The 22,846-nt window shown below is 41.7% G+C and overlaps 1 pseudogene; it reads right to left on the reverse strand.

The window, feature by feature from the left end:
* Positions 1 to 14,353: 14,353 nt before the first annotated feature.
* LOC133883989 (uncharacterized) lies at positions 14,354 to 16,309 on the reverse strand (annotated as a pseudogene).
* Between the last annotated feature and the right edge of the window lie 6,537 nt (positions 16,310 to 22,846).

Here is a 22,846-nt window from a genome sequence, read left to right on the forward strand (position 1 = left end):
ACAGATAGCTAATAAGAGGAACAATGCTATCAAAAGATCAAGAATTCTTACCTCTAAATTTTCCAGCCATTAGCTGGTAGTGAACTCACAAAATGCCATCGAAAGACTGTTCATATGCCATGAAGTGGACTTCTTGAATAGGGTCTTCACCCTATGGGAAATTTTCTTCTAGAAAAGCTCTATGAACGACAATATTGTTTTTGATACAACTAGTCTCGATAAGGGTATTAATGAATTGCTATTATCCATAGGGTTGTCCATTGTCGGGTCATTTTAACGCATGTACACGGGCACTGGATGTTGGTGCTTCTTCAAGGGATTGAGTCAGCACTTGATGAAGTCCTCTGCCATGTCCCAGGTTGTGAGGCCCTTGTTCTTCAACCCTTAATGCACTTCATCACCATGTTAAGCTCTAGAGTCTTCTAGACCTCTTCCTGCCAGCTGGACTTTGGTACGGTGCAAACGCCGTTGTAGTCGAGGTGCCTCCTGTAGACATACTGTCAGTAGAACCAATCCTTGTTCTAGCCTCCCCATGAGGATTTCATGTGCATTATCAATGTACTCGCTGGCTGAGCCTTCTCGAAGTTGGAATCCCACAGATCCCATGATGCCAGCCTTCGATGATTGCTTCATCTTGTAGAAACACCAGAAGAGCAGCACCATCAACAACACCCCTATGAAGATGCTCAGCATGGTGATAGAGTTGAGGTTGAGGTTGACTAGATCGATGTCATAGAAGATGAGGATGTCCTTCAAGAATACCAAAAATAGAAGGTGAAGGCCACAGTAGAAAAACTCTTCAAACACTATGATCCAATTAGTGTTTGGGCTCAGGACTTCATGATTTTTTGCATGTTCCTAGGCGATGAGATGCACCAGAGTGATCAACCCCTCCGTCTCTAGCTTCTAGTGGAAGACTTCGATATCACCCACACAGAGCCCATGGCCAGAAGAAGAAAGGGTTTCAGAGTAGGTTTGGGATTGGATCTCACTAGCAAGAGGAGGACATAAGTCCAACAGAGTTGGAGAGCTCAAGAATGAGGTAAGGGATCGACGCCGTTACCTCACCTTATTTATACAAATGAGTGGACTCTTTAATAACCTCTCTGAGTGAGACACTGAATTTAATGCCCCCATTAATAGGGTAGACAACGTCATGAAATTCAAAATTGTCTTTTGAGTGTGGCATGACCACACGACTTCCAATTAAAATTATTTCTACATGCAGAAAAAGAGGAGAGGTAATCGTTGTGATCTAACTACTTCTCTTGTCCTATTCTAGAGAAAAATCTCAAGTAGGTACTTTCCTTGATTTCAAGCTTATCATGAATATCTCAACTATGTTACAACTCTTTTCAGTCAAAGTATTTTCTCGACTAGTCAAAGTTAGGTTCGGTCAAGATCGATACATAAGTGAGAAAATTTGACAAGGGAAATGCTATTCGATTGAGGGTGAAATTTAATCTTGTTAATTGATTTACTATGATTCCAGTCACATAATGTATTCGAAAGAATTGTAAATTATGTGAAATATACTTCTCGCGCAACCAAATGCTAGCCCTAATTTGTGACATATCGACTCAATAATATTTTTTAGAACAATCATGAAACAAGAAAAAGCTATAGAAAAATGTTGGATAAAAGACTCAATCTAAGTTCCCATATTCATAGCTTAGAAGGTTCTCTCAAAGATCTACTCGAGAGAATGACAAAAACATAGAAAATTCCACAAAATCGAAGATTGTAATGGTCATAATATACATATTAGGACCTATATCAATCTACACCTTTGGTTCTTGTCACCACCTCTTTCTGCGTGCTGATGGCTCAGGGGCCTCTTGCTCCATCGTCGTCAGAGCTGGAGGAAGAAGAGTGGGCAAGCCAGATCTCGTTGTCTAAATCCACCCCTGCCATTTCTTCTTCTTCCCTTTCCCTAGAAGCAGCAAAGCTACCAGAGGCGGACGAGGAGGAAGCTGGTGTGGAGTCCTCGTTGGAGCCCTCTTTCTTGAGCTTCATCTTATTCTCCTTCCATGAAGGCCGTTCATAGCGTGCAGCAACACAGGACTTCATCATCCATCCACTCTATGATGTGCTCCTCTTTCTAGGCCTCGTCTCTGCCATCTTCTTCATCTTCATGAAAGATCTCTTCAATAGCCTTATCGGTGTCGAGGTTGTTGTCAGCCTTAGCATTGAACTCTTCTTGTAAGACACCGGCTATGGCTTCATCGTTGGAGGTATTTTCATTCCCCTCTTTAGAGGATGAGATCTCTATCACTATGAGTTCTATATCTAAAGGCATTGGTGATAGAGGTGGAGAGTTGGAGATGGAGGAGGTGCGCTCACCATGAATGGAGGAATGCTAAAGAAGAAGAGACTTGTGAAAGAGTTGAAGGCACGACTTGGATGCGAGTTTTCCCCTCTATTTATAGGGGGGAGTTGAGGTATTCACTATTCCATTTTCGATAACATTACTCCCGGTGGTTCACATCCCTCTATCGCTTTAGGGCCAAGAATAGTTTTTTTCCCTAGCATCGCTCACGTTAATTTCTGAAGCATCATCATGACAAAACTCTCCTTAGAAATTGCACTTGGTAATTGCGATATAACCAAATAGAAAGGAATCTTCCAGAGGTGGATTCTCAATTCTTATCCGTATTTTGATAAGGTTCAAAGCTGTCTTATGAGATTTCCCTATACAAGGAATCCCTCAATTAGGAGAAATTCCTTAATAGGAAAATTACCTCTAGTCGAGTATGCCTCTTGGCCTGCCCTGAGATTTTTGCTCAAGATGGTCTCTTGACTGCCTGCACGATTCTAAGCAGAGTTGGGGGCTAGTTGACGAGGAATATATATTTATAGAGGGGAGAGGAATCTTTACTGTTTACACAGTCATTAAACCCATAACCCCTCGGTTTGCTACGCTTGCACAACTTCTAGCACGTTTTTTAATGAAGTGCAGATGATAATACCACACGTTTATCCAAGTGTCAATGATCAAGTCCTTTCAGTCGTTGTGCATTAACTCAGGGAGCAAAGTTGTCTCATGCCCTGAAAGCTTTTTACAGTGTAAGGAATCTAAATCTCACAAGAGATCTCATGAATTTACGATAGATTCATTGACTAGTTATGAGTAAATACAAAACCGATCAACTTCGAGTAGCAGGATGCGTTCCATGATCGAATTCAATTTCTACTCAGACCTGAAGGAAAAACAAAGAAGTCAGATAATTTCTAGTTGACCATAAGTCATTCATGATCAAGACATAAGGATGTTTGGAGAGTTATTACATCAACTTTATAAAAGATATTACAAGCCAAATCGGTGGCTGAATGAATCACTCCGACTCAAAGGACAGGTTCTCAAGGAAGGCATCAGCAGTAGGCGCGCTGGACTCGTAACTTCAGCTTCGTCAGACGTGAACACTGAAGTCAAGTTCAGGGTACTTGAGAATACCTAGCAGGTTGTGTACCCCAACTCGAGCTGCTTGCTTTGATTCTCGGAGACTCTTGTCCTCAAGGAAGGGTGTTGCTTGATGCGCTGAGAGAGTAGACTCAAGCAGATAACCTTTTGCTGATAATGAACTTTTTGAGAGCAATGTTTGTCCCTTTCATATTGCCGGGCATATTTAAGCAAACTACTTCTTTCTAGCAACCTGGCTTCCTCCAAAGTGTATTTTGCTGCTTATGTGTTTCAGATTATTTCACCTATTTCTGATAATTCATTTTTTTCTTTGTTAGGTACTTAGCTACAAGATGTTTCAAGTGTTTTGGAGTGGAACCCTTGTGCCAGAAATGGCTATGTGACCACAGGTATAGTTCATGATAATCAGGTCGTTTCATTATTTCCGGTTGTTGCGATGCCATGCATGCAAACAGGTTCTGTACAATTATGGGGACTGAGTAATGAGTTTGTTCATTTGATATACTAGAGTTATTACTTTGATCTGAACCAGCTACAATGCAATGTACTTATGATAGGACCAATTGCATATGCTGCTCTTAAAATTCTGAATAATCGAATGACCATTGACTGAAATGTTTTGGGCATTTTCATATGCATGTGATTTTTCAGCTCGTGTGAACTTTGAAGCGGCATGTAAATAAAAGCATTTAAAAGAATCACTTGTTGGCTATTGATGCTAGGACTACCAGTTCTGTAACAGTGATTATAAGTGTGATAACCTGATGGACCATGTTCTCTTAGACTTCAGTGCAAAATATTGGGGTCTGTAATTTCATTTTGCCCAAATCTAACAAATTTAATTTTAGTTCACCTTGTACTGATAATTCACCTTTTTTCTTTGTTAGTACTTAGCTACAAGGTGTTCCAAGTATTTTGGAGTGGCAAGCTTTTGTGCAGGAAGCATGGGAGTTAAGTGTTCTGGAGTGCCAAACATTTGTGCAGCAAAGCATAATTGCTGGACTGGCGACCTTTTGGTGTAGCAAGCATGGGAGTTTTAAGTGTTCTGGAATGCTAAAAATTTGTGCAGCAAAGCATAAGTACTGCCTTTTGTAGTTTAGCTATGATATATTACTTAATCTAAAAATTCAGCTCATGACCATTAGCATTGGGATATGCTAGCATGCAAGTCACTCATCTATGATCACCTTTTATCTATTTGGAGGTGCTAACATATTTTGGACATGCATGTATGCTATAATTATAAATTGTGAACCATAGATGTGTATGTGTACTCCAAGTTGTGACTTGTGATGGATATGCATCTATGGAATCATCCAAGTAGTGTGGCATTATCTGTATGTGCAAGTACATGTGTGAAGTTTGTATGTGATGGCCCATGTTTTATATGATTTTTGTTCAATTTCGATATTGCATTAATATTTAAAATGTGTGCTGCTATATTCCCGACAGTTTATTTGTCATGGAAGGGCATCTTCCTCAGTAAGCTGGGAACGTGGTTGGGCCACACCTTAATGTAACAGTCAGCAAAGATATTAACTGTAGGCAAATGTCCGGTATTGAGCTACAAGTTAACGGTCGGCAAAGCATTCACCGACTACTTCTAGGGTGACTGTTTATAAACTGTCGGTAAAACTTTTACCTACAGATTTTATGCTGGTGAGGGTGTCCTTTGCCCACAGTAGAGTGTTGGCAAAAGTGGGTCATTGTGCAGTGATCATCGGATAATCCGGTGGTAGAAAAATTTTGCTCATGGAAACATTCCGTGTTCTCAATTTTTCTTGCCGATGAGTCAACCCCGAAAACTAGTGGTAGCTGGTAATGTTGGTGTCTCTCAAAAAGCAAACAGTAATTTATAATGACCTCAGTGGCACAACATGTAAATACCTGAATAGTAGTACAATCCTTTTGTTCATTAGTGTGGGACGGCATGATTAAGTACACCATGATCGTTGGGGCTGGGACAAAGCATAAACAGAAAAAATGAACTCTAAAAAAAAAGCATAAACAGAAAAAAAGTTACAGAGAACCAAAGCAAAAGATCCAAAAGGCCGAGCTGAGCCCTATCAAACTTAGGCTGAGGTTTAAGCTTAAATTTTCCCACAAACTTACGACAACATAAGCTTGAGCTTGGAGTAATTTCAGTTAATTCAGCTCAGCTTTAGTTGGGCATCTAACTTCACTTATATGCTAACACACGAACGAGAACTCACGTATATATGAAAGGAGAGGACTCGAGTTTTTGTCGATCTCTCAGTTTGACCATAACCCTGGTATAAATATTATAAAATCCAATCAAAACTACTTTACACGATAAATGAAAAAAAAAATTGATGGTCGAAGCATCAGAAGTATGAATATGTATGTGTCCATAATGATACAGTATGTACTTATGGGCTTATGGCCGGAGTCGGTACACTTCTGCAACGTATACAATAATTGAAAGGAGAACACAGTAGAACGAGCAAGGCTGCCCGTTCTTTCGGCGACCTCGTTGCATCAACACGATCAATGGCTTTTTGAGCTTCATTTCCGGCGTTAGTCAGGTCAAAAGTGCAGGCAGAGGCAGATCTATGCTCGAATACTTGGACCAAAGAGGTCTCAGCCGTAGAGAACACTCGCCTGTTCCCATGGTTCCATATCCCGAGAGCGATTAAAGCCGGAATCATAGGTGTCTTTTGCCCCTTTTGGCTTATCTGAGGGGAACACGACCTTTGGTTCGTGTTAGAAGCTAATGTGACCAACTGCCGGCGGTTATAGTTGCCCGTATCATATGTTTGTTTGAGAGAGATGTCTTCTCAATGGACATCTTTTCACTATGTATATAAACAGAACATCAATCAATGAGTAAACAAGTTCGAATCTATTGTTCATTTGTTATATTACAATTTAATTTCCAACAGTTCGAAAAGAGAAGGCATAGTATCATTAATATGTTAGCATACCACATGGCATAGCAAGGAGCATCAAGTGTTATAGCAAGACTAGTTAGCACACTGTCAAACATCCATACACCGGGGAAAATGCTCTCTACATGAGGATTTCTCTCATGATATAGATTGTTTGCTAATTAAAAGATGATTTTTTTTCTTATTTATTTTTCCTCCACGTAAAAAAAGATCGTAGTTGTCATTTCTTCTATATGGCTAACACCACCCATTGTACATGCCCTTACGGAAATCTTTGCCTCGAAAAACAAGTTACAGATCTTTACAAATTCTGAAAATATTTTTTGTTATGGATCAAAAGCTGATTTTGACTAATTGTTATAACAAAAAAAAACTGTTTTGAAGAGCCACAACAATGCCAAACACATCGACTTAATTTTCGAACATGTTCTGCTCCAGCACATCGGGCACACATCTACTGCAAAATATAAATTTAGTGGAAGCTTTAAAAAATTCGGATTGGGCAATACATTGTTTTTTTCTCTCGAGAGGATTGGGAATAAATCTTTTCTGTGCGAGAATGACTGGTCATTACTGATCATCAACCTGAAAAGTTCCGAAAAATCCGCTGCATGACCCTTCGAAATATGTCACAAGAAACGAAAAAGAAAATCCCGTAACCTATGTTAGAATTATTGTTACCGACCTATATAATAATTTCTAATAAATTTTAAAAACCTATATTATGGAGAGGTGATCCATATTGACGCTCGCACTCTATTAGTACCATATTGCTAATAGAGATAGAGGTGGGGATTTTCTCCCTATATATATGCAAGAATCCAACCTCATTGGGTATATGTACAATATAGATTGCTAACTGAGAGTAGCCTAAAATTAGAAACGCTCTCGTTACGTGAGTCTATATAGGAGTTAGGGTTTTACCACTTTCTCTCTCGGTTGTGCTGCCGATGTAATCTATTCTATCCTGACGTCGGTGTGCACCGGCGAACGGGAGAGCAGGTCTCCGAAACCCTTGTTCTTGAGATTTTGCACCGGGAGAGGGCGAATAAGATTTTTTGGAAGCGCTCTGCACGAATGCTCAAGTTCTTCACCACAGCTCGTCTCCCTAGTCGCTTGGGCACTGCTCGCTGTCATCGTCAACAAATTCGGCGCATCATCAGTAGGATCGATCATGCCATCAACACAGTGCAACCAGCATCTTCAGCAACCTCGACAATGTAGGACCAGTATGTAAAAACCATGTTACTCGTACTTTATTTCCTGCGATTCCTAATTTTGAGTATAGTAGATCTAGTCATATGTTGTGCTTTCGTACATATGTCTAGATTATGCTATGATGATATGATCATATTTGTTTATCAGTTTCTGCTCATAAATTATTTATAGATTAAATTAAACCTAAATGAGCCTTATTTTCCAACAATCCAAAAACCTTATAGTAGGCACTTAGGTTTATCAATGGCTGGTTTTATCGATGCACTGAGGCCAGATAAGTTTTCTGGTGTGCACTTTAAAAGATGGCGAGTAAGGTCACTCTGTGGTTGACGGCTATGAATGTCTACTAGATGGTTAATAGCAAACCAGAAGGAATCCTTACTGGTGAGTAGGATAAGACGTTCATGAATGCCAATACACTCTTTGTAAGATGCATTCTTACCATTCTTGGTGACCGTCTTTGTGATGTGTACATGCACATACAAAGCGTGAAGGAGCTGTGGGATACACTGAATGCTAAATTTGGTGTATCAGATGCAGGAAGTGAAGTGTATATTATGGAGCAGTATCATGACTACAAGATAGTTGAAAATTACTCTGTAGTCGAGTAGGCTTATGAAGTTCAGTGCATCATGAAGGAACTCGAACTCCTCAAGAACAATGTACCCGACAAATTTGTGGTTGGTGGCATCGTTGCCAAGTTACCTCCTTCGTGGAGAAACTTTGCCACTGTTCTGAAGCACAAGAGACAAGAGATTACTGTTGAGAGTTTGATCGCATCTCTTGATGTTGAGGAGAAAGCTCGAGCTAAGGGTGTGAGTCTAAAAGGAGATGAGGGATAGACTAGCGCCAATATGGTGCAAAAACCTTTCCACAATAAGAACAAAGGGAAATATAATAAGCCAAACAAAACTACCACCTTCAAGAAGAAGAAGATGGACACAGCAAAACTGTCTTGTTTTGTGTGCGGTGAGATTGGACATTTCGCCAAGGATTGTCCAGACCGCAAGGGAAGAAAGGCTCCACTAAACCAGAACTCAAAGAATACTAATGTGGTGACCATTGGCGAAGCTGGAAATGGAGCTGCAGGGTATGAAAATTTACCTTCAGTATTTTCAGTCTACTAATTGGTAGATTGATACAGGGGCCAATGTTCATATGTGTGCTGATATCTCAATGTTTTTTTCTTATCAGGTCGTCTATGATTTTTCCGTCCTAATGGGGAATGCGTCATATGCTTCTGTTCGTGGTGTTAGCATAGTAGATCTGAAGTTTACTTCGGAAAAGATCGTGCAGCTGAGGAACGTGCAGCATGTCCCTATAATGAACAAGAATCTAGTTAGTGGCTCCCTTCTTTGTAGAGACGAGTTTAATATGGTGTTAGAGTCTAATAAAGTAGTAGTGTCAAAGCATGGATAATTTATTGGTAAAGACTATGAGTGCTGAGACCTGCTCTGTTTTTCCCTTTCTAATTTCAGCAATAAGTCTGTGAACCATATTTGTGGTAATGTAAATGATGATGCTAGTTTTTGGCAGTCGCGGCTATGTCATTTGAATTTTGGTTCTATGACTCGACTTTCCAGCATGAGTTTAATTCCAAAATTTTTCTTGGTCAAAGGTTCTAAGTGCTATAGTTATGTGCAATAAAAACAACCTCATAAGCCCCACAAGCCAGCCGAGGAGAGAATTTTGGCACCTCTAGAACTCATACATTCATATCTGTGTGAAATGAATGGAGTGTTAACGAAGGCTGGAAAAAGGATATTTCATGACTTTGATCGATGATGCCAATAGATATTGCTATGTTTATTTGTTGAAAACGAAAGATGAGGATTTAGATTACTTTAAAATTTATAAGGTAGAAGTTGAGAATCAACTAGAGAGAAAGATCAAAAGAATTAGGTCGGATTGTGATGGAGAGTATTTCTCTAGTGATTTTGACTTATTCTGTGAGAAATATGGGATTATTCATGAGAAGATGCCTCCCTATTCACCCTAATCAAACGGGGTTACCGAAAGAAAGAACCGCACATTGACTAACTTGGTTAATGCCATGTTCAACACTGCGGGATTATTTAAGGCATGGTGGGGGAGGCTATGTTGATTTCATGTGATGTCCTGAATAGAGTTCATCTCAAGGATAAGGAGAAAACCCTATCTGAAAAATGGGAAGGGAGAAATCCATCACTTTCTTATTTGTACACTTGGGGATGCTTGGCGAAAGTCAATGTACCAATAACTAAAAAGCGTAAGCTCGGACCTAAAACAGTGGATTGTGTCTTTCTGGGATATGCTCATCGGAGCATTGCTTATAGGTTTTTAGTGGTTAAATCTGAGGTACCTGACGTGCATGTTGATACAATGATGGAGTCTCATGATGCAATATTTTTTGAGCACATATTTCCTATGAAAGATTTACATAGCATGTCTAGACTATCTTCTGAGATAATTTCTGAACCTACTCCACCTCTTGAGTTTATTAAACAAACACATGAGCAAGATCCCGAGGAGGATGACAGTGATGCTCTTAGGAGGAGTAAGAGACAAAGGACTGCAAAGTCTTTTGGTGATGATTTCATTGTGTACCTTGTGGATGACACTCTCAAGTCTATTTCAGAAGCGTTTGCATCTCCAGATGCAGACTACTGGAAGGAAGCTGTTCGGAGCGAAATAGATTCCATCCTCGCAAATGGGACTTGGGAGGTCACAGAACGACCATATGGTTGCAAACCTGTGGGTTGCAAGTGAGTGTTCAAGAAGAAGCTTAGGGTCGACGGTACTATTGAAAAGTACAAGGCTCAGCTTGTGGCCAAGGGTTATACCCAAAAGGAAGGTGAAAACATCATTGACACTTATTCACCTGTTGCGAGATTGACTACTATCCAAGTGCCACTTTCCTCTGCCTCACATAGTCTCATCGTTCATCAAATGGACGTTAAGATAGCTTTCCTTAATAGAGAGTTGGACAAGAAAATTTATATGGAACAGCCTGATGGGTTTATAGTAAAAGGTCAAGAAGGCATGATGTGTAAGTTGTTGAAGTCCTTGTATGGCCTTAAACAAGCTCCTAAACAATGGTATGAGAAGTTCAATAGAACTTTAACATCTGCAGACTTTTCGGTCAATGAGACAGATAAATGAGTGTACTATCACTATGGTGGGGGTGAGGGAGTTATATTGTGCTTGTATGTTGATGACATACTGATATTTGGGACAAACCTTGACGTGGTTAATGAGGTCAAGTCTTTCTTATCTTAAAGCTTTGATATGAAAGATCTAGGTGAGGTTAGTGTAATCTTAAACATCAAGTTAATCAAAGGAGAGAATGAGATTACTCTTACACAATCTCATTATGTTGAGAAGGTCTTGAGCTGCTTTAGCTACCAGGACAGTAAGCCTTTTCCAACACCTTATGATCCTAGTGTTATACTTCGAAAGAATAAGAAAAGTGGCAGGAACCAACTGAGATACTCTCAGATTATTGGATCACTCATGTACCTAGCTGGTGCTACAAGACCTGACATCTAATTTGTTGTGAGCAAATTGAGTCACTTTACTTCTAACCCGGGTGATGAATTTTGGCATGCGCTTGAGCGAGTCATGCGCTATTTGCTTGATACTATGAGTTATGATCTTCACTATTCCGGGTACCCATCGGTACTGGAGGTTATAGTGACTCAAACTGGATATCTGATGCTAATGAGATTTACGCCACAAGTGGATATGTATTCACTCTAGGTGGTGCTACTGTGTCGTGGGGGTCTTGTAAACAGACCATCTTGACGAGGTCTACTATGGAAGCAGAACTCACTGCATTAGACATAGCCACTGTTGAGGTAGAATGACTGCATGAGTTGTTGATGGACTTACCTGTGGTTGAGAAATTGGTACCGTCTATCCTTATGAACTGTGATAATCAGACGGTTATTATCAAAGTAAATAGTTCTAAGGCTAATGACAAGTCCTCAAGGCACGTAAAGAGATGATTGAAGTCTGTCAGGAAATTGAGAAACTCTAGAGTGATAACCTTGGATTATATCCAAACAGCTAAGAACCTGATAAGTCCCTTTACAAAGGGACTATCACGGAGTGTGATAGATAATACATCGAAGGAGATGGGTATGAGACCCATGTGAGTTATACCATAGTAGTAACTCAACCTATGTGATCGGAGATCCTGTGAATTAGAACCTGGGAAGAACAAGCTATTGGCCTAACTGGAGGAGAGTACCTTTGTTGTTTGACCCACTTGAGTGAAAATGCAATACTCTCAGAGATTTGTAAGGCAAGTTGGCTATTGCCTTAATGTGTTATGTTGAATTTAAGTAGCAAAGATGCTAACCTACAGGGCATTCTTGAAAGAACACACCTATATGAGTCTGACTGTTGGTCGCAGTCTATGGAATTTGAGTGATCTCTAGTAAACTCATGAAGAGACCATGGAGTATGACCTATATGCTCCACCCGCGGGGTAGCCTACTAGTAGCTAAGTATAAATTATGATTTTAAGTAAAACTTGTTTGCACAAAACTTGCAATTTAAGGCATAGTCTATTGTTCAAGTTGTGAATAAGTGTAGCTTGATATTCTAGGTGGATGTTTAACTTAACAGTCTCCACTGAAACATTGGTATATCAAATAATAGTGGGAAACTGGTAATTCTCTATGGGACTTTGAGATCTGGTGGGGGATTATTAGAATTATTGGGGCCGGCCCATGTAATAATTCTTAATAAATCTCAAAGGCCCATATTGTGGAGAGGTAGCCCATGTTGAGGCCCACCATGTATTAGTACCATATTGCTAATGGAGGTAGAGATGATGGGTTTCTCGCTATATATATGCAATGACCCGCACCTTATTAGGTACATATACAACATAGACTGCTAATTGAGAGTATCCTAAAATTGGGAACGCTCTCATTACGTGAGTCTATATAAGAGTTAGTGTGTTGCTTCTTTCTCTCTTGGTTGTGCTGCCGCTATAGTCTATTCCATCTCGGTGTCGGTATGTACCAACGAACGGGAGAGTAGGTCTCTGAAACCCTCGCTCTTGAGATCTTGCACGGGAGAGGGCGAATAAGGTTTTTGGGAAGCGCTCCGCACGACTGTTCAAGTTCTTCACCACGGTTCGTCTTACTAGTCGCTTGGGTGCTGCCCACTGTCATCGTCAACAAATTCGGCGCGTCATCAGCAGGATCGATCGTGCCGTCAATACAATGCAACCAGTATCTTCAACAAGCTCCACAATACATGACCAGTACGTAAAAATCATGTTACTAGTACTTTATTTCCTGCGATTCCTAATTTTGAGTATAGTAGATCTAGTCATATGTTGTGCGTTCGTATACATGTCTAGATTATGCTCTGATAATATGATCATATCAGTTTATCAGTTTCTGCTCATAAATTATTTATGAATTAAATTAAACTTAAATATGCCTTATTTTCCAACAACCTAGAAAGGATTTTAATCAGTTTAGAGATTTCAAGGTACAACTGCAGTAAAAATGGCATAGCACAGGTAAAAAAAAAAAAAACTGCAAGACAGCAGATGTTCAATTGAACATCTTTTAGATAATTGTTTTATTTCATTATATGAATGGTGTTCGGTTGCATGTAAAAATGAGAACGGAGAAAACTGTTGCTGCTTTCTGACATCATTTGCAAACACATCTCAACTTAATAAACAACCATTCTCACATTAGTACTAGCAAAACCCCAATTTCGGCAGGAAACGGTGTCTAGCTATTCGAAGGGACACACATCACAAGTCAAAGATGTAAGGCGTGTGCACATAGTAACCTCGAATCCAAATCTTTTGACTTGACACACATCATAAAATTTTTTAGCATCAAATTATATTCATCTAACTGGAATCCAACGGTTCACGGTGGAGTAAAGTCACCGTGACTTCACTCCCTCATGAAGTCAGAGCATCCCAACGCAGTAAAGTTTGCTATAGACAGAACTGTACGGCCCCAACCCTCAAACAGGCAATAGGTCAAATCCAGAGGGATAGAGAGAACAATGTTCAATTTGGGATTATAAAACGGTGACATGTTTTAACTTTCATCATTTTGCAGCAACCATGACTACGACTACGATCTGAGATCACAAAAGGGGCTTCTCAAACTATGACAACACAGGCCCGGCATTACTTTCGTGTTTGCCTGAAGTTAATTGACCATCAGATCTGGTGAGTGGAGGAAGCTATTCCGCTATTTATTGAAAGAATTGAGACTATTCACTACAAAATTCTTTAGTAATGTACGCTGTTTACACACAGCTGAAGGCAGCTTGAGCCAAACAGAAAGTTGCTTTTCAAGGTAAACAGACAGTTGAATTTGATACAGAAGTGAAGCTTCTCAAAAACTAACAGAAGTGGCAGCTTGGTGTAACAATCCCGCTCGATAATCTACAAATCAGCACAAAACCACAAAAGGTAAGCCAAATCAACACCCACACCGATATGTATATTGCAAGTCCAAGATCTGAATACAAGTTCTAGGGATACAAATTGAGGAGGAATGGAATCAGGAACTGGAGAATTAGCAATAGACTGAGGAGAAACAAGGGATTGAGGAATGGAGAAGCCAGCATGGGGGAGGATCAGAGCTCAAGGAAGAAGGTGTCGTTCCATCTATTCTGTTCTTCGATCCCCTTTGTTTCTGGCGTCTTGACTCCTTTTTAAGGCCCCCGTCGTTGTCCAAGATGGGCCTTGCCACCTGAAGCCCAAGCCCAAAGCCCAGGGAAGTAGAGCCCGTGACACCTGGACTCTAGCATGGGTTATGCTTTGAGCATCTGTCTATGGCTTCTCTTCGTCCGATTGTGAAGGCATCAGCGAAATACTCCACTGGAAGCACATCAACACGCATTATCAGACTTCAATAGTACGGGGAATAAGTTTTGAAACTCAACTTACTATTGAAACATCGAGAGGCGGTAAAAATTACCAATGTCATCATGGTCCGGGGAGCAAAGCAAAAGATCTGAGTCTGAACTCTGAAGGCATGAAAGGGTTGCCTGAGTAGTTCTCAAGAGCTGACAGGTTTGAAAAGTCAATAACAACCATAGTTAAGCATTAAACTATGACAATACTGAAACCAACTTGATTCAGCTGAGTGGTAATCAGTTCTTTTTCTGAGACAATATAATTACCCCTAGAAAATACTAATTTGACATAATAGTCTGATGACGAAAATATGGAACGGTTTATTTCAGGCTAAAACCACCCTAGCAGAAGCGTGAACACGTCATGGAGAATAACACGTTTTTCCAAGAGTAAAACTCCTTTATTTTTTCCCATAGGGAAAACATAAAACTATATCTGAACCTTGCTCTTCTGCAATTAAGATATGAACAGATGATCTAAATCAGGTGATTTTATATGTACTGCAGCTGTATCTACTTGAATGTACTTTGCTAACTTCCAGCATAAATCACAAATGCTATTGTACGAAAAAGAAATATTGCGCATTATATATGTCATACCTCCAAATCTAATGAATAATGGTTTCTAATGTATCTGGAAGAACTTATTAGAGATGGAAATGCTATGCATGATAAGATGTCCAAATATAGAACAATACCTCCCAAATTTGTCAAATCTGCTGACAGATCGGAAAGACTGAAATCCTAGATCTGCTGTGCTGGCCTAAGGAAGAGCCATCGGCTCCATCAGGTCCTATTTGCAGAGACCCCCCGTTATCGACATCAGCTCCAAAGGTAGCATTGGTAGCTGTTTCATCCACACACATCCCTGATATCTCAGATAGAGTGAAAGATGCATGGTTGCTTGACATCGCGGATGATGGACTTACAGCCATCTCAGATGACATAGCACTGCAAGCTGTTGTAGCATGTGCAATTTCATGTGTTTCATTTTCCATCATGCTTCAACAACAGAAAGCAAACGTCAAGTCACTAAATGAACTACAAATTAAAGGTACGGGAAGTGAATCTAACTGATACTAGATTATAGGTTGCTTTTCAATCACCTTATAAGTTATGTTTATTTACTACAAAATTTTATCGTACAAGAAAAATGGCTAAAAAAATAAAACACTTCTGTTGTAATCTAACATTTTCCGCATCATTTAGAGTACTGGTATAGTGAACTTCGCATGATCAGACAGACACAGCCATCAACTTGTTCCCATATTGCAGAAAGTATAATATATTTCTTTTTGGATGCATAGGCAAAATCCAATGAATGTCATTTGTGCTAAGAAGATTGCGATAAAACTTTGATTGCAACTATGAACATGGGCGGGCATTGGCTATGTATGGGGCACTCACCAATCACTATTAGCAGTTTCATATATTGCTCTTTATGGATTCCTGAACTGATGGGTTAACCATTAACCAACAATCCAACATACAGAAAAGGTAATAACTAGATGGTTTGGATAGTAGCAGCTGCCAATTTGCTTAGGAATCCTTGTTGATCCCAAAAAAGAACACGATAGCACTATTTACAAGATAAAAGTTTCTGTTCTCATTTTCCAGTTTTTGTCCTCATTTCCAACTTACCATACTATGCTTAACTTCAACTAAATTTGGAAACGCATGAAAACAAAAAGAAACGAGATAAAAGATGTACTTACCCATTTCCTGAGTTGATGCAAATGGGATGATAACCGCCTGGTGCGGGAATTCCATTTACTACATAACTGCCTGGTGGACTACAAGCCATTGAACTAACATGAGAGGCTGACCTGGAGGAGCCATTCCAGATTTGTCGAAGTACTGGATACCCCATTGGCATATTGTTAACTGCACTGGAACAGGTAGCATTGAATAAGAAAGACACAGAACATTTCCATAGAACCAGGTCTAAAAGACATTCAGTAAAGAGAAGCAAGGCAAAGTGAGGAAGAATCAATTTTCGAAGGAGGAAATTTATGAACAAAGTAGAATCAAAATAGTTTGGCACGGGAGATGTGGAAGTAAAAAAAAAGTATGCCACATTTACACATGGTTTATCCAACAACAGCAGCAAGGGGCAAGTTTGGGAATTTAGACAATATACGCGGCCGTATTTGCGAAATTAGACAACATGTCGACGTATTTGTAAATCTAGCACTGGTAACTCAAAATCCGAAATTTGGCTTGCGGTAACTCAAATTCCGAAAACACCCCGGCTTCACAGCTTTCGGCAACTCAGGTGCTGAATACGGCACTCTGTTCACCGTATTCGGCACCTCAGTTGCCGAAATCTCCCCGTATTCGGCAACTGAGGTGCTGAATACGGTGAACAGTGCCGTATTCGGCACCTGAGTTGCCGAAATCAGCCGGTCGACGTCCCGTCCACTCTTTTGGCCGCGTCACGTCAATTATTTTTTGCTTTACCACCCGTGATGCTTTTGGCTGGTGATTTTTTCATGCATGTGCTCATTCCAAAACATGTCTCATCTTTGCTTTGGCGCCGCACGCGTAGAGGTGTCGGTGCTGCTGCATAAAATGAGGTCGCTAAAGGAGAAGGGAGCACCAGAGGGAGCAGCAGCAGAGCAGAGAAGGGAGAAGAGAAGGGAGCAACAGAGGAGGAACGCGAGGAGCATCAGCAGAGGAGCAGCAGCTCGAGTATAGGAAGCAGCAGAAGAGGAGCAACGCGAGCAGCAGCAGCGCCAGTTTAACACTTCGAGAGCGCTCACTTTCGTACCGGTTAGTTCTTAGATTACCTAGTTAATACTTAGGTTAGTAATAGTATTTAGAGTAATTAGCTTATTTGGTTAGTCCGTTCCGAAGTAGATTAGTTCTTTCGGAAGTAGATTGTTTAATCCGTTCAATTACATTTGTTTAATTATATTAATTTGATAAATTAGAGTACTTTGATTATATGAATTAGATTATTTAATTACGTTATTAGAGTACTTAGATTATTTAATTAGAGTACTTAGTTTATTTAATTAGAGTACTTATATTATAAAAATTAGATTATTTAATTACGTTATTAGATTACTTAGATTATTTAATTAGAGTACTTAGAGCACTTAGTTTATTTAATTAGATTATATGAATTAGATTATTTGATAAATTAGAGTACTTAGATTAATTAATTACAATGCTTAGTTTGATTATATGAATTTGATTAGTCTATATAATTAGATTATTTAATTAGTTTGATATCATGAATTTCTTTCAGCATTGTAATTAGATTATGTCCTTAGTATAATTATATGAATGTCATTATCCGGTAAAATTAGAAAAAATTACGTGTACCTTTGTTTAGCAGATACAATATCATAAATCTTGTAATATATTCTAATTTGTTGTTCACCTATTTGTTGAACCATTAAGCTTTAAATCATTATCATGGCTCATAGTGGTCTTCTCGAGCTTCTTCAGCAGCGGTACGACGAGAACCATATGGGAAGGATGATTTTCATAGGGCAGCAGGTACCACGTTTATATGTGCTATTTTATTGCCACGATAATTTCGAACTAACTCTGTACATGTATTGGATACCTCTTGCAGTTGGGTCCGTTGCGAGCCCGGAGTGTTCACAAGATTAAGGAGTTAGACCCTCGATTCCACGAGCCACTCGCACGGGCAGGACTACTACCTTTCGCTCTCATGATGGCTGGAGCTCCCATGGCGGGCGATGGCAGGACACCTCTGCCGGCGATTGATGAGGCACTGCTCACAGGTCTCGTCGACCGATGGCGTCCTGAGACGCACATGTTCCACTTTCCTTTTGGCGAGATGGCTGTAACATTGAGGGACGTGGCCATGCTGACCGGGCTGCCAATCAGGGGCGCCCCGTTAATAGTTTCACGACCCGCAAGGGAGCAGTGGAAGGGTTATGTTGCGGATAGGTAATTATTTGTTATGTAATGCACTTCAAATATTATAGTGCTATTAAAGCTTCATTGACCATCTGCATTTTGTAGGTTTGGTGTGCAATACAACGGGAAGGATGCTGGCCTCTCCATGTCCTGGGTTCATGGGCTGCAACAGTTCAGTCCATGCCCATTGGATGCGGACGAGGCTACACTTATGCAGCACTATGAGGTGTACTTGTACGTTCTGCTCGGAGGCATCAAGTTCTACAACACGGCAGGCGATTATGTCGTCCCCCATATTGTATGGTTAGCGTCCCATCTCGCGTCACATCCTTATGAGCCTACATCTTACAGTTGGAGATCTGCAGTGTTGGCTGCAACCTACAGAGGATTGTGTGATGCAACCCAGCGAATAAAGAGGAAGGCAACTATTACAGGGTGCCTACACCTCTTACAGCTATGGAGTTGGGAGTACCTCCCGGTTTGCAGACCTTGGGTGCTCAAGTGCTACTACCCAGTCCACATCTCCGATGGCATTGCAGATGACATAAGGCCGACGATGGGGTATCGGTGGATTCATGCCAGGCTGAGATGGAGTCAGCAGCAAGATCATGGTAACTACTCCCGGGTGATCAGTGACCTGGACGTCCTCAGCGTTGATCTCGTGGAGTGGGATCCATGGCGTATGGCACGAGTGAAAGAAATTGCAGATGGTGGACTCCTCGCATCCTCTTGTAGCCGTGATGCAGACTTATGGTTGACCACATGCTTCTTGTTGTACATGAACTGCGTGGAAGTATATTCTCCAGAACGTGTACAGAGGCAGTTCGGGTACCGACAGGTGGTGCCAGTACCACCACCACGAGACGCCAGACGGGCGCACGAGTAAGTGTGTTATTGTATGTTGCCTTAGTACATTGGTTATCCATGTTAACAAATTATAACTGTTTATGTCACGTATAGGAGGAGCTCACAGGGGGGTAGAGGCACGCAGAACTGGGCATCCAAGAATGCCGACTACATACGGAGGTGGACGGAGTCAGCCGCGGTGGATGTCATCGTTACTGCTGGACAATACGACGAAGTCACGTACTAGGACTACCTTGCTTGGTACCGTCTGCGCACGCGTGCCACCTTACTCAGCAGACCTGTACAGCCGGGCCCCAGACCCTTCCCCGAGGATCGTGCCTGCCTACTTCATGTTGTGGTAATTAATGCGTTACTTATAATGGTTTTCTTTGGAAAATCTCTGTATTACTGACATGTCCCTCATCTTATACAGACTGAAGAGGCGTATGAGATGCATACGCAGGCGGATCAAGCTTGTGGGGAACCAAGTGGGTCATCATCACGGAGGGATCGTAACCCTCTCCGGGAGTACATGAGGACGAGAGGATCCCGCTTCCTAAACGCTATACGTGGTCTAGGTGGGTGTGCCCCGCAATGGAGGGGGTACGACCAACCTGCCATGGACCCGTCTCGTGCCTCCCACAGCAGGCGCTCATCCAGTGCCCGTGAGGAACCCATCCGGGCACAGTCACGACATGCATCTTTAGCTTCGGCGCGTCATGTCTCATGTTCCGGTGTTGAGGCCGAGGAGTGCACGCAGCCTCCTGCGCTCGAGCAGTTTACGCTGGGTTCACTGGCACCTTCAGCTACGATGACACCTCCAGCTGCAGCATCTACTCATCAGGAGGACGTCGTTGACTGCACGCAGCAGACCCCTTGCTGGAGCGACACTAATGCTTTTGACTGGGCTGCTGCAATGCATGCGACCGCCACCTTCATTGATCTACTCGACGGACAGTCCTCCCAAGATCTCGATGAACCTGGAAGTTCACATTGGTACCAGCATGGCGAGCCTTCAGCACACTGGACTCCATCGGAGCACGTTCTAGGGCCATCCACACTTCCGCATGAGGATCCTTCGGTATGGTACATGCAGGGCCGAGTTAGCGGGGCGGGATACACGTTCGGTGGGGGTCCCACAGGGCAGGAAGATGATGATGACGAGCAAGGGCACGCGAGGCAGGGGCCTGCGCAGGTTGCTGGGATGAGAGCCACACACCCGCTAGATGCTTACACTCCTTGGGATTGCGTGAGGCGTCGTCGCCGTTGAGTAGCCAGTGCAATTTTTCATGACACATGTATTATTGACTTTAATGTCGAGGTCATCCCTATTATGTCTTATTCACTGTATTGTTAATGTAATAAATTCTCAGTACAGAGGTAACAATAGTAGTTGTAAAGCATAAGTAGCATGGAACCCGGTACAGAGGTTACATACGATGATGAAGATTACATGTAACATGGGGTTTTTCGTCTTAGCGCGAATAGACCTTACACATAAAGAGCGGACAACAACAAACATTAGCATGTACGATACGCCTAAAGAACATAATAACATGCCGCTGCTAAACGTAACATGCCTTAAGGAAAGAAAATATACAGGGTTACAATAGATGCTCAGGGCGAAGGAAAGTGACGACGCAAATTAGCGTAAGAATTCCAGGTGTGATGGTCAAAGCTATCCGGGTAAGATGGTTGTCGTCTCCGAGGTGGTTCTGGGAAGTTGTAAAAATGAGTACGAGCAAATCCATCATCATTTTTAGGGTCATTAGTGTCCTCCGGAGATGGAAGCCTCGGAGGGCGGGGTCGTTGTGGCATGAAATTGTCGTCGTCGTCATCATCTTGAGGTATCACGGTAGTACCACGTCCTATTTCCCTGTCGGTTGTACGGCATCTCGATGTTGTGCATGAACGTCCTCTTGCAGTGTTCCTAGAACCTTCTCCTGTATTGTTGTTGGAACGTCAAGGCATTGGGGGCATGAAATCGTCATCGTCTTCGTCCTCGTCATTATCTGGATGATTCGTAGAGGTCGCCACTGTACCCCTTAGGTTCGCTGACTGTCGTCGTCTTCTACGTGAACCAGGCATCACACCCCCGCCGAAGAGCATATACATCGCCAAGAAGTGTGAGATTTCTTTGTTGATCAACTGTTCATCTTCCGGGAACGCCTGACGTAGAAGAGGAGCATTCGAATCAATGGAAATAAGATAAGTAGGGTGACCAAATAGAAAATGACAAACCTGAATATGGGATGCATACTGGTCCGGTGACATCAGTATCATTATGTGCCTCATAGAGAAACCTATCACAGAAGGATGGTCGGCCAGTTCGCGCACCCTGAGATACATTTGACACTGCTGATGCAAGAGGGCCCTAAGGTCCTCGGTGGTTACACGTTGGAGCGGAGCAGTTAACCTAGAACATATGGGTCTTGCATGCAATTTGGCCACGGCTTGGATTATGTTGTTCTCCTTTAAGGGATCATCGTTTCCTTCACGCACAACCTGTAAGGAGGCATTAAGTGCTATAGCGATCGTTGAAGGTGTCCATGGAAAGCCTGTACTAGAGGATCCCGCCATAGATTTATTGATCACTGATTGTAACGCTCTGTCTCTGCATCAAAACATGGATCCATGAATATTTAAGAAACAGAAAATAAATAAAAAAATTACATTAACAATACAATGGTTGTTGCTAGAGGTGTTGTCATTTCATAGTTAAAGCAGAGCTGTGTGGTCACTTATTGTCTAAAGGGGTACAGTGCCAACCACATAATACAAAATAAGTAGTACAACTAACAGGTGAATAACATTTTACAATACAAACCATGTCTGTGAATAGCTTCTAAGAACAAAATAAAATGCAAAGACTCTAATACAGTTCAGTTCGATAGTGGCCTGATAGTTTACTGACGGGTCGGGCAAGTCCTCCTGTCATGGCCAGGTTGTTTGCAAAGTTTGCACCTGCGTAAGCCGTCAACAGCATATGCTTCATCCATGTCACCTTGCAGCCTCGTAGATCTAGGCCTTCCAGGATCTGTGCGTCGTGCTCGTGGATAAGGTACCCACTTAGGCCCCTCGATCGCTTTGTAGTTGGTTCCGATATTAAAGGACCGCATCTTTGAAAGCCATGTGCTCCTCAATGCATCGATTGTGAAGTACGGTGATACGTATTATGATCCGTCATTACCACCTATGTCCCTGCAAGCGGTTAAGACATGTGAACACGGGATATGGTGCAGTTTTGGCTTATTGCATGTGCACTTCACCTTGTTAGGCCCAAGTTGACATTGCTGCATGGTGTCCCCTGCGCTATACCCTGAAGCATAACTACGGTGGCACATGACCTCAAAGTCATTGTTGGCCAGGTCGTAGATCCTCGACCGATGAAAGTGTGCCTTGCTCCTCCTTCTGGATATGATTTGCTCCACCTTAGGTGCGAACCGCGTGCTGCACTTAATAGCAGCATTACCACGGTCTCGAAAGTAGTTCGCCGTTCTGTAGAATGTGAGCTTAATAATGGCACACAACGGGAGGCCCCATACTCCCTTTAGGACATTGTTGAACGCCTCCGATATGTTCGTTGTCATGATGGTGTACCTAACATGGGATACAATAATTTTAGAATGACTATTTGCATAAGAATCGATACAATATGATCATT

Source organism: Phragmites australis, chromosome 11 (assembly GCF_958298935.1).
Source record: "Phragmites australis chromosome 11, lpPhrAust1.1, whole genome shotgun sequence".
Lineage (NCBI taxonomy): Eukaryota > Viridiplantae > Streptophyta > Magnoliopsida > Poales > Poaceae > Phragmites > Phragmites australis.